We start from the raw sequence: 13,402 nt of genomic DNA on the forward strand, positions 1-13,402 counted from the left end.
TTCCAAAAAAGAGCAGTGGTTCTTTTTTTTAAATGAATGCATGTAAAAGACAGTAAATCTTTACTTTTTTTTTAATACTGTTCTGCAGGTTTGTGTTACTCTTCACAGCTGCCTTGAGACATCACTCCATGTGATGCATACAGACACTTTGCTCTTTATTAGAGGACTAGTGCCATGCAAGTATGTAATAAATGGCAGCTGACAACAGGTTTTAGTATTTTAAATTATATTTAGATAGAGTGCAATTTGTTTGAATTAATCTCATCTGCAGAAGGAAAGCTGTGTCTCAGGAAGTGTGACTGTACCCAGGGACACGGGCATACTGAAGATTGTAACTAGGGTATGTTTTGGTGGCACTCAGCGATGCTTTCCAAGGAGTTCTGTTTAATTTGGGGTATGGATCCTCTCTGCCCCTAATGTTAGCATCAAAGTTTTGGGGTTTCTGTTCTCTTAGCTCTTTGGAGTACTTAAACAGCTTCTTCAGGTGGGTGGGAGGGGTGTTAATTATAGGCGTCTGCTTTGCAGTTAGAAGCTACTATTTCCATCTTAACTTGGAGTATTTCCTTTTACCATTAAGGAACGAGTACAGGCCTGCGTTTCAGTCGTCAGTGCAGTAGCCTTTTGACATTTGCCATTTTCTCTTGCTCTTCCTTGTTTGTTATTGGAGTCGAGAGCTGCGTCAGTAGGGTCTGTGTTTCCGTGGCTCACTACTTGTGAAAGGAGTAAGGAGATCTCTGGTCACTTAAGACTGGGGAGGTGAGCCAGGAAAAGCTGACTTAGAGATATTGCTGTAAAGCCAGTAAGATTTGCGTGAAGCACCGCTCATTTTCTGTAGGGGTCACATCCGTGGGCTCTGAAGTTTATTGATAGGTTGGGCACCTGGTCTCCAGCATCCCTAGGGTTTTTGCCTTTTTTCTTTTTTTTTTTTTTTTCCCCTGGGAAATTCCTTCCTGTGGGAAGGATTGCAGCCAGGCTTTAAGGTGACATCTCTGATCAGCCATGCCGTGCGTGACTCTGTAATCTAACTGCTGTTGTACTCCAGTAATCAGTTATCTCAAATCTTTCATTAACAGGTGAGCTAAAAGAACAGACTAAAACCATGCAAAGTGCCTAACTAGGTAAACACCTGCTAAAAAGGATTAAGGGTAATAGGAGAATTAAACCATAAACTGCTACCAACAGGTGATTACGTTGTAAATTTTTTGGTGATACAAAATCTTAAAGATATTTTTAAAAACTGCTTATTCTAGGTAGCTGCTTATTATTATAAAAATAATTAAAATACATAAAGGATTTGTTTAGAATTATATTTGAAGGTTATTTGAAATAATCTATTGAAATGTCTTGAAAAGTGAGCTGGAAGATTGGAACTTTTCAAGGTAAAAGGCTAAATCTTGTTGCTCAGTATTTTTGCAGGGTGTCATGTGAATAATGAACACCTGCCAGAGCGCCTCAGTAAATGAACATGCTCAATGCTGTTGCCTACCTATGCCCTTGAATTTTCATAATGAAATGAGACTATACTGAGCCCTTGTAAAAGCTGATGGATCTGATTACAATAATAGGATAGAAAGAAGCATCCCCAGTGTAAGTAACTTTATTTTATTGATAAAACATGAAAATGTAATTTTTTTTTAATACTATGTGCTTTTGAATCACCACCTAATGCCCTTGATTTTTTTTTTTGCCTTTCCTCCTTCCTTTCTCTTCAGTTAATGCTGAGACATCCTCTGTTTTTGTCAAGGGCAAGTTTCTTTCATCTGTAGTTCTAAACCCAGTCAGAGCCTGAAAGATACTATTTAAGCAGGCTGTACAGTGGGCTGCTTTGACAAGTATCATTTCTGTGCATTCTGTTAGCATGCTGCCACCTCTACCAATTTCAGAATAGAAAAAAAACCTGTGGAACAATATTGCACCTGATGAAAGCAAGAGCCATTTTGAAAAGTCTAAATTTCAGTATGTGATCAGCAGTGTGCTACAAAAACCTTATCCCTGGCTGTTGTTGAGATTCTCACCTTAATGATCTCGCATGCTAAAGTTTCGGCTAGGCAGCATCTGTTTTATTAATTTACACACGATAGCAAGAAAGCATTATCATCCTTGTTGCTTGTTTCGCTATTTTTAGGTCTTAAAAAGCGAACTCTGCTTAATTATTAGAATAAGTAAACCAGTACACCAGGGTATCTGGCAAGGTGGTCAAGTTGAACAGAGCTGATGTTCTTTAAAGCCCTTAAAGTTTCTTTCCGAAGGGAAGCCAAGGAGTACCCTCTTAAGAAATACTTTCAAACTCTTTCAGAACTAGTCTTAAACTAGTCCAAAGGACTCTTCTGGATTGCGTGGAGAAACAAGGATCTGTTCTAGCTTTTGTTTGCTTGGGGAAACAGCTGCTAAGTCAATTTTAAGCTTTTTTTTTCTTTCTCCCTGACTTCCAAAACCTAATGATTTGCTTCTTGTAATTGAAACTTTTTTTTGTATTTAAGGGTCTGAGACTGTATTTTGCAATGTATGGTGAATATTCTATCGTGTCTTAGTTTAATCGATGTAAACAGCAAGCTGTGTTCTGGTGGACTCCTAGAAATTAGCATTACAGTGTTAAGGGGGGGAGGAAAAATATCAGTAAAACAACAACATTCTCCTTATACCGCACATGGGCTTGCTGTGTGTATCCGATGGGGCAACAGGCTGTTTTTGGCACAGAGCTCATGTAGTTGCCGCCCCTTGCTGCCCTCGGTGTTTGGGAGCATGGCTGGGACGTTGCCCAGCTGCAGGCAGGTCTAGTGCCGGAGGACTCGAGGCTGTGGCTGGCTGAGAAATGACCCCAAAGCACTGTCAGACCAACAGATGCAGATTCCTGGGCATACCCCATGCATAATGCTGCTTCCTGCTCTCAGTTGTTTTGTCTTTTGCTCTTATTAACAGGATTTTGCTTTCACTCTTGCCCCAAATTTACTTCTGAATGCGTTGCATTTGCCGATGATCACTAGGAAGAGCTCCTGTGGGTTGGAGGATGTCCACACAAACTTGATCTCTCTATGCACTGGCTTTTTGCACATCTGCATCCTTTAACTCCACTCGGTGTACATGGGGAGAGTGCTTAATACAGGATGAAGTGACTTTTCATCAAGTTTGTAAAACTGATGTCAGCAGGTTAGACCATGTTACCTGGGCGTCGGTAAGCAATCCTGTAGGTAGAACACGTGTAGCCCACTCCCGTGTACGTGTGTTACTTGTGGCTGGAAGTCTGCCGCCTTGTCTGTGGGGAAAAGCCCCTATTCCCAGCTACCTCATTTTTTTTTTCTTTGCACTTTGTCAAATCTTTTTGTTTTGTTTTAAATTGCATTTTGTCCTTCAATAAAAGACTAAAAGCAGATGAGAAGCAGGGCAGAATGATGCCGTTGTCCAAGGACGGTTTACTTTAATTTCATTTTAATTGCATGTTTCTGCACAAAAAGACCAAGGTTGACCTGCAGCTGCTGTAAAAAGTAAATAAAAATTTATATTACTTGAAAGTAACTATTATACTTGTAAATGAGAGAAGCAATTGAAAGACTGTCCTGACAATTTTTAAATAGGAAAAATTCTGTTTAAAAAATAGAAGACTCTGCTCTTTTAAGGACAGATCAGATAGTTTTCTCTCTGCCTCTACTCTGCACTGTTTTGCCTGTGAACTTGATCCATTATCTCAATAGAGAGATTCACTGATTTTTCTGTAATGTCTAACCTGGATTTTTTTTCCCCATGGGGTTCCCCATTTACTCACCTACAGAGGAAAACACATCCAAATAAATATCCACCTTCCATACCTGAGATGATGTATTTGACCGTTTCTTTGGGATCTTCAAGTATGCAGGGTTTTACGTAGCTTGAAGAATTTTTTTTTTTTAAAAGTGTGTTTTCTTCTGCTTCTAAAGGTGCTATTTTGACCTTTTTTTTAACTCCTTGCACTGTGCTTGACTTCTTAAAGTACCAATGTAAGCTGATAATCAGCTCGTGTTTGTTCTCTGGGTTTGTTTTTTTTTGAGTATTCAGTCCTTTTTTGAAAAAACATCCTTTTTCATAAAGACAGCTTCAAACTGTCAAAGGCCTTAATAATACAAAATGTAATGGGAAAATGCTGCGTTTGTTCTTTCTCTGTAAAGGCAAAACCAAGAAATACTTCACGGGGAACTTTTTCCGCTAAAACTTCAAGTAGCAGCTCATATTAACTTTGAATTCAATGTAGCAACCATTTTACTGGCTGTGCACAAATAGTAGGGATGAAACAAGGAGCTATTCATGTCTCTGCAGACTGTACCAATTAGCTGCTAATTCCAGACCCTCTGTTGGCATCATGGTGGCTATTCCGTAAATATTAATCTTCTTGGGCTCGGTCCCAGGACCTGGCTGCGTGTTGTTCCCTGCGTGTCTGGAACACACTGACGTATGTGGCTGTCAGAGCATCTGGACGTTGGGCCAGGTATGGGTTTTGCCTCAGACCTCGTCTGTTGAGCCCTTGTTTGAGGCATGCACGTGGCTGGCAAGGTGCGTTCACCCCAGAGGGTTTAGCCGCCCTGTGCTGCGGGTGGTCAGGAGGTAGAAGGAGGGAAGCTACCGACTGCTGCTATCACTAGAGTGATGTCAGCTTGGTAGATCTGAGGAGAAGGCTCTTGTAGATGCAAGTGGAGTAGAGAGCTGAATTTTAGTCGTCCTTATTGTGCTGTCTTTATTTGTGTTTAATACATATCATCAGTTTGGTTTAGGGATTTGTTAACTTAACATTGCTAAAAGTTTTTCGTTCTGTGGAAGACACAAAAAAATCGTACTCCTGCCCTGTCTGAAGCAGCAGGAAGGATCGAGGGTTGGTGTTTGAACTTGTCCCATCTCCAGACATCAGGTTACTGCCTTTTCGTAGGCTTCACAGTCCCAGTGGTGTAGCATTTTTCAGTCTTGTTAATCCAAGAGCCCTTTAGCCTTTTGGAAGGAGTCCAGAGACTGCCTTGTTGTTCTCCTACTTCACACGTTGGGTGCTGCCCTCTGGACCATCCTGACTCGTCCAGACTGTCATTGTCCAGGACGCACGGGCTGGTGGCCTTCATGAGGAGTATCTGCGTTACCTGCAGCACTCTGAAAAACAGCCAATAAATGAGGGACCACGGAGAATCCTACTGAGTTTGCAACTCCTTGATCCTCTTATTTTAGGGAAGGCTGAAGAATCACAGAATCCTATAGGTTGGAAAAGACCTTTAAGATCATCAAGTCCAACCATAAACCTAACGCTACCAAGACCACCGCTACACCATGTCCATAAGCACCTCATCCAAACGTCTTTTAAATACTTTCAGGGATGGGGACTCAACCACTTCCCTGGGCAGCCTGTTCCAATGCTTGATAACCCTTTCAGTGCAGTAAAATTTCCTAATATCCAGTCTGTCACCATTCCTTGCCAGGTCTGTGCACCAGAGTCTGAGTCTTGCAGCTGTGCCCTGGCAGCATGGGTAAGGATGAGTCCACCCTATCCCTTACATAAGGGTAAGATATAAAGGTTTATGGGCTGAGTGTTATAGGAGATCTAGTATTTTGCATTTGTTTTATTTAGATCTGAAACTATTGGAGGCTCTGGAACTATTTCTGCAGGGTGAAACAGCAAGTATTGGCCTAAATAACTGAGGAGCTCCTGGCCACCTCATTTTCCCCTCCACTTTTTTGTTTTTGAGAAAACAGAAATGTATACCTGCTTCCCAGTTTGTATGCTTACTGTTTAATAACTTGAAGTGGGATCCTGACAAGCTGAGATTGAGATTGTTTTAATTTTGCTTTCAAAAGGAAAAAGCAAAATTTCTTCACATTAGATGCTCTACCTTCAGAGTTTTCCCTCTGTAAACCATGTTTATTGAGTACCATGAATCTTGTAGGATTGGGCTAAAGAATTGAAATACATATTATATGAATGATAACTAATATACTTAGTCTGACTTTGTACTGTTCAAATATTCTATTTTAGCATAAGGGAATGAAATAACAACTACATTGTTATTTACAATAAAATTATGATATCTGTATTCCATGAGCCAAGTAATGAGGGTGTTGGAATGTAGTGCCACATCGCTGCTGCTCTCATAAAGGTTCAGTGTTCTGTCAGATCTAAGATCTTGATAATTACCAGGATATTGTCAGAATATATTGCTGCTTTTTCTACAAAAAATACATCAGTGTGGTGTGGTTGAAACACTCACCTGGTCTTGTTTACCATCGCTAGCATGCAGCTTGACAGCAAGGTTTATTCCCATCATCCAGCTGTCATGCTTTGACTTCTGTATTACAGATGTGTTTACTGTTATAGGCTTTTTATGTGTGTATGTTTTCTGTGGGTCGTCTTGTGCTTTGTGTGGGAATTGAGTTTTTGCTTTTATTTGTTTATGTGCCCACCCCAAAATCTTCCTGTGCTGCTTTAGAAATGAATCCATGAATCACTTGGGGCCAGGCTCTGGAATGCTCTGACCTGAGTATGTTGAGTTACTTCTGTTAAAAACAGGGAAAAATAAGACATAAGTGGTCTTTGGCCTCAATCAAACTATGCAATATAGCACACCAGAGAGCTGAATTCCTTGTGATACAGAAGACACACGGCTCTTGTGTCCTTCCAAATCCAGTCCTTGGTCCAAGGTTAGGAGAACTTGTACTCAATGGCTGCCCAAGAATCTTGCATCCAAATCAACTCCTGTTCACTGATTTTTTCCTCCTTCTCCCCCGCCTCGCCCATCAGTTTATTAGGTGTTTTGACTCTGAATGACGTGCTGTCGAAGTGTATCCCTCCTGTCAGTCTCGTATTGTTGTTGACTGGAGCTTGTCTTGTAAACCCGCCAGCGTGGCTTACCTGCTGGAGTAAGTTAGGAGCCACTTCATGACATTTGCGTCTCTTTGCTCTAGAGCGTGTCAGGCAACCAGGGTTTGCTGTGCCCCTCCAGGTGGATGTAGCTCTTGCTTTTATGTTCCTGTGTTGTTCAGTTGTGGGTCTGGTGCTTACAGTAAAGAATACCTGTGACGTCTCAAATCCAGTCCAAGTAAATTTTCATTTCCACCGCTTGTGCGTATGTGAGTTTGATTTTGCTGCTTCCATGGCAATTTAGGGATAAATGCCCATGTGGTCAGGACTGCTGGTAAAGGTTCTTTGTTCTCCTGTTGCTTCGTTTTTCCAGTGAAGCTTGTTCCTTGTGTTCCTCTTCTTCCCCCTATTAAATACTAATAAAACCAGTACAGTTTTCCCCTGGTTCTACATCCCTTGAGTAGCTCTTCTCTACCAGTTGATCATTTCTTCTCACCTTCACATGCATTCTTCTGAGTAGCTTGCCTGTAAACTCCGTGTGCTATTTTCTCTTTAATTCAGGTTAACCTTGATTTATTTCTCTGATTTCAAAAAGGGATTTCCGTGCATAACACGGGAGACAAACAGAAAATCTCTCTGCAGATGTCTCTGTATATTCATTCCCTCCCCAGCACACGCAGTGTAAGGGGTTCAGCCTATTCCACTCCGAACCCCAGGTTTTTCCTAGTGCTAGGCAGAACAAAGTCTGAAGGCGCTTCTTATTTCTTTTGGTAATTGAAAATATTTGGAGATTTTCTTCTTCAGAAGTAGCCACTGCCGATGAGCAGCTGGCATGCGAGAGGGTTGTTATGCTTCCATACTCAGTATTTTTAATTGAGGAACAAATAATTTATTTTGGGGAAAATGTAAATTTTTTTGTATTTGTATGTCAAAGTGGCCTTTATAGGAAAAGCACATAAAATATTTAGATTAAAATTGCTTAGTTGTGTAACTTTAGTGGGGATTTTTCTATTGACAGGGTTTCTATGCATTTTTCAAAATATACTTGCTGTTTTGTGTTAGAATTATTGGAAATATTTTTAAAACGTGTATTACCACATTTTCCATGATTGATCCCTTTACTGTCATTCCTTTTGAATACTACAAAGATTTTAATTAACCCTGTAAATTAATTTTCCCCCACAAATATTCGCATTAAGTCAATATATTGAGTTATAGCATGGCTATGTAGCTTTAAGGGAATAAGCCTAGTAGTGTAGCTTAATATTGGAGAGATCTTTTCGGAGAAGGGCAGTACGCAGTGTTTCAATTGCACTTAAAAGACTAAATTAGCAAATTAAGTTTTTGCTGTACCTCACTGGGATTTTTTTAAGCTCTTTCCATCCTATATTGTTTACACTCGCGCATTATTTAAATACATACTATTTGTGTGGTATGCGATTCTCCTTCATTTTGTCAGGGTAATACTTAATGTTAACAGATGTGAGAAGTTTTGGAAAGTGTGTGGTATCCTAATGGATGTGACGTGAGTTTGGGGGAGGGAGGAGAGGGAAGTTAGATCCATTAGTGTGTATTTCCATTTAATTATGTACACATTTTTGCATTAGCTGAAACTAAAGTAACTGAACTTACAATTGAATTGTAAATCAAATTAGTGGTTTGGGGGTGGGGGGAAACAAAGAAGGGGTTTGCAGAACTGCAGGCAAAAATACCCTTTAGTTGCACTGGAGTGCAATTGCCTTGACTGCCTATGCAAAGTAGAACCTGAGTTTGATACATCAGACCCTTCTGTTATTGCTCCGATTTTTACTTTCTCTTCTTGAGGTGTTATTGTAAGGCTTGCTAAGTAGAACCTTCCCGGGAATGTTTGTCAACTGACACTTCAGCTGTATCATTTTATGTTTGTATTTTAATTTTTGTTCTCGTTTCTATTTCATAAGAGATCCCACACTGTTCATAGGTTAGTGTAAGTGCAAGCTTTTAGGCATAGTAACAAATGAACCTTGCATGATACCATGTATTCTCATAATTGAAGAAAAATGTGCAATTTTAATGGCACTTTGACCTATTGCTGAAACACTGGGTTTTGCAATTGAACAAACTCTCAACAATTGAAAACACTCTGTGTCTACATTAGATGTCTTGAAAATGAAGAATAGGGCAGTTACTCCAATTGTACCCGCAGATAACTTGGTATCGATTTTTCTTTTTTTAAGAGTTTGATGATCTGTTACTAGAAAAATACACATTTCTTGGTTTCCTTTAGTTGCCATAAATTGCCCAGTGCAGAGTCTGGTCCACCTCCATCCATTTATTTTCATGGAGTAGTTGCACATAAAATTCTAACAGCAAAGCAGGAAAGCTGTTTGGTTACTTACCAGTAACCTCCCTTGCAGAATTGCTTTGTGGCTCACACATGATATGAAAAGGGACACGAGAATTTTCCTGGATTAAGTAGCACTCGCTTTGTTTACGTGTTCAGTATAATGTTGGGTGAGTAAAGGGAGGTTCCCTTTTTAAAGTATTTGACTTGTGCTTGGGGACTTAGTTACCACTGTGCAAATTGTGCTGTAATATTGTACCAAGGATCAGTGAAAGTGTTTTATCTTTTTTAATGTTGTTTGTATTTGACTGGGTTTTATAAATGTAAGAAAACAGAGTGTTGTATTTTGATCTGAAATTTGCGTATGGTAAAAGTAACCTTGCTTTATGTATTGGAGGTTTGTTCAGAACTTGAATTATTTTATAGAAGGGTACAGACCAAAATTAATTGTCTTAAAGGTGTTTAATAAACTAACCAAATAAAACATTGATGGTTTGAAAACTGCTCCTTATGCTTTTTCTTTCTATTTTTAAAAGAAAGGAGGAACATAGTTCAAGATTTTCTCTCAAGACCTTATGAAAAATGAAAAAAAAAAGTAGTAGATTTTATAAATATCATCTCCCATGAGTTATCTGTTTTATTATTAAACATTCCTACATGCCAGAAGTTTAATCAAAGGGGAAAACCCAAAGGAAATAAATGGAGGAGGAAAGGCTAAGGAAATAAGGGGAGGCGGGAGCAGTCCCTCTCCAGCTCCATCTGGGCAGTAAATGCTTATGGCCGCGGGGCCATGGATGTTGATGGTGGCCACTCGGGGAGAAGTGGGAGTGGGAAGGAGCTTCTGCTCACCTGTAAAAGCTCTCACAGTTGTTTGAAGGTCTCCGTTCTCCCCTGCAGTCACGTTCACTCGTCCTCTTCACAAATATTGCTGCTTTCATGTGACCTTTAAAAGCAGAGGAGAAAAATATGTGAAGCATAACTGCTCCCAAGGGCGGGTACAAACAGCTCGTTCCAGGGCTGCCAGATATTTGGCGACCCTCAGTTGCACCATGGCGTGTGTGTAACCTCTTAAAGTTCAGCGATCTGGACTTTTTTAAGATGCCAAGCAGCTGCAACTCAAATTAAGCAATATGCTTCCTTCACGCTGCGCTTCTCCCTTTACTGATGTACCGGCCATTGCTTCTGCTAGGGCTGCCTCTGCTGAGACAGAAGAGCCAGAGCAAGGGCTTTGGCCTGTTAACCAGGAGGGATAATGTCGTCTGTGATTATAGGTGGGAGTGCGACGACAGCAGTAAGCTCAGCTACTGCAGTAGTCCTATACCTTTTGATCATCAGGAAAATATGTGATTTCACTCACAGCCCTGTCTACCTTTTCTTAAATAAAAGGGTATTGAAGCAAGGCCAAATGTGAGGTAGGAGTCAAGGAAAAGCTGAGGTTTGGGGTAGCTTGGGCAAGGGGAGTGAAGGAGGAAGGCAGCACCACAGCTTCAAAGTGCAAAACTGGGTGCTGTAAAGAAGTATTCTAAGTATTCTAGACAGTGGGTATTAGGACAGAAAGGTGGGTATTTGCTCGATTAAAAGTCTTTTCTTGCTTAGCTCGACAGCCATACCAAGTGAAGCACAGGTCCTGAACCACCAGCCAGTTTGGTGCAGGGAGCCTGAGGCCTCCAGTGTAAACACGGGCTGACGATAGGGAATCTTGTGTTGATTTACCCTTGTTGCTGGTGTTCCCATGGTTATGGCTGCGTAGATGGGCTCTGCCATATCTCCCCTGTCTTATTGAGTCTTGGAAACAAAGACAGGAGGGTGAACTTGGTTTTATCTTTATTCCACAGCCTGGAATCCTAACAGAAAGGGAAGAGGGCTGCTGCCTGGTTTCGTTTACCTTTTATGCACAGAGGAGATATAACTTAAAGTTTCCATTTCTCCCTCTTTTTACCCCCTCAATTTTTTTCTAAAATATCACAGAAGAAATCCAGAAATGGTTCCTTAAACAGGATTTTCAGCCGAGGCTCTCAAAGCCAGGGAGCAAGGCCTCCCTGTGCCTCCTTAACTGCAAGGTACTTGCCAAGGATACGTACTGAGTTTACACAACAGGACTTGTGACTCTCATGATGTCTGTGCCACAGGGAATGACAGTTGTCCACGAGCTTCTACCCCAACCTGAGAGAAGAGTGTTCCACCAGCTTTTTCCTGGCAGGAACGTGCTAGGAGAGGCGATGCAGTTGGCAAAGGCTTCCTGCAGGTCGGAGCTGCTGTGGAGGTGTCTGGGGGCATGAGCAGCCCCAGCTTTGCGGAGCCAGGCTCTTCCCAGGGCTTGTGCCTCCTTGGTAAGAGGTGGCATCTGTGTCCTTTGCAGAGCTCAGGTCTCAGAGCAGGCTTTCACCAGGCTGAGTTTTCCAGCTGAAGAAGAGAAAGGAGGAGAAGCTTTGCAGAGCAGGTAACTGGCTCCTGGCCTCCAGAATCTCAAATCAAGCAGTGAGCCCTGCTTTTCACTGAGCTCTGTGTTGCTAAGTTAGCCCTTTGGCACAATGATCACTGGAAACAGTAAAATTAACTGAAGAATTAATTGCTGTTCAGAATTCAATACAACACTTTACTTTTTGTCTGGAAGCTGCTGTAAAGTCAGAGTAATGCAGAGTCCGCAGGGTCCTGGGAAGGGTGCAAGTCATTTGAGATGAATGTTGTTGCCACCGAACAGACTTTGACTGCTGTTCCAGGTGAAGCCAATGGCAGCAGCATCAGACCTATTATTTTTGCTTTTTCTCCAGCGTATTTGGACGACTACAGGCCAAGCTCTGTCACGTGTGGCCTCTAAGGAATCGTGAACCCCAACACCGTGGGCTGGGCTGAAGGAGTTGGCTAATGGAGAATTTACGGTAAGAGCAAAATGTATTTTTAACCACCAGGATATGCTTATCGTCAGGAAAGGGCAAGCAGCACTCCTATCTCTCCAGGGAAGGGGAAGTGTTGAGCATGATTTTAGTTTTGTCCAACTCCTTTCCAAACTCCGAAAGGTTTTTTTTCCTGCTGAGACGTGTCGTTGGATTAAATCAGGGAGTTAAATAGACATCAATCCTGGGTCACAGGTGAAAAATATTAAGTGCCAGGCGTGCAGTGTTTTTCCATTGCATGTGATGTACGTTCAGGAAAGACCTTTGGAAAGAGTGCTTTGAAACGGGTCTGTTTTGCTTTTCTAAATATATTAAGAGCTGTCCAGAAGCTTTCAGTTTTTCAGGGCAACTTTGATGTTTTCTGTCTTGAAGAGGAAAGCAGATTCCCCTTGCAGTCCTCTACCCCACCCTGCTGCCTCTGGAACAAGCAGCACATCAGGTGCCTGCGATCATGGGCTGCTTCTTGACTTGGGTGCTTTGCTCAGAAAGGGGCTGGAGACGTTCCCTCGCTTGCCGCAGTGCCCGTTTGAACTCCACCAGCCCGGGAGAGCGGCCGCTGGGCACAGGTGGCCGTTCTCGGCTCCCTCCCTACCTGCGCCCAGGGCCACCCGCCCTCGGCTGGGGACACGAGCACAGGGTTCACCTTACCGGCAGCGGGGCCTTGACATTTTCCCCAGCCTGCGTTGCTCTCCCGTTCCTTAATCCTGCCCTGGGTCTAGAAAAGCCTTTAGATGAGACACATTGCAATTTGCTTGCAGGACAGACAATAACGATGCCTTTCAGGGCACCTAGGCAGGAGGGGTTTTGCTGATCCCATAAATACCTGCTTGCCTGTTTTAGTCAGTGGTAGGAGTCACAAAGAAAAGAAATGCTTTGAAATGCTAAAAGCTGCCTGACCAAAGAGACAGGCTGAGGGTGTTACTGCGGTGCCTCATACCATTCCCACATGCAAGCAGTGCTGCTGCCCACCTCCTCAAAACCAGCCTCGCCTGTCCTCCCGCGGGCGTCCTCATCAGCTGCAAGACCTCCCTCTTCTCCCCCCATCCTGGCTCCCTCCTGCCCTTCCCCAGTGCCCCCTTCTCTAAGGATGGTTGGGTCCTTAATGCTCCTGCTCACGCTCTTTTTTGCAGTCTCAGATTTAAAAGCTGTAGCCCGTACACTGAAATAATTGCACAGTGCTGCAGCACTGGCTGCAGTCTCCGTGGGATGAGATGGAGGGGGAGCAGGTTAGGCATGACCCCATGGCCTGCCATCAATGCTTGCTTACAGTTCACCTTGGTTTTTCTTCCATTGCTGGATGCAGTGACCTCGCAGGGACAGGGAGGGCTGTGTGGTGCTGCTCCTCCCGACGGAGTGGCTGAGTGGGTTTGTCCTAGATTTCTT

At 42.5% G+C, this 13,402-nt stretch overlaps 1 protein-coding gene across 1 annotated transcript in view; it reads left to right on the forward strand.

Annotated features, from left to right (window-relative positions):
• The window catches only part of GAN (gigaxonin), a 45,175-nt gene extending 33,260 nt beyond the window's left edge, over positions 1-11,915 (forward strand). The window contains exon 12 of the transcript XR_012044060.1: positions 11,897-11,915. The gene's annotated coding sequence lies outside the window, so the exon portion shown is untranslated. The remainder of the gene's footprint in view (positions 1-11,896) is intronic.
• The last annotated feature ends 1,487 nt before the right edge of the window (positions 11,916-13,402 follow it).

The sequence above is a fragment of the Ciconia boyciana genome, chromosome 9, assembly GCF_034638445.1.
Source record: "Ciconia boyciana chromosome 9, ASM3463844v1, whole genome shotgun sequence".
In the NCBI taxonomy this organism is placed as follows: domain Eukaryota; kingdom Metazoa; phylum Chordata; class Aves; order Ciconiiformes; family Ciconiidae; genus Ciconia; species Ciconia boyciana.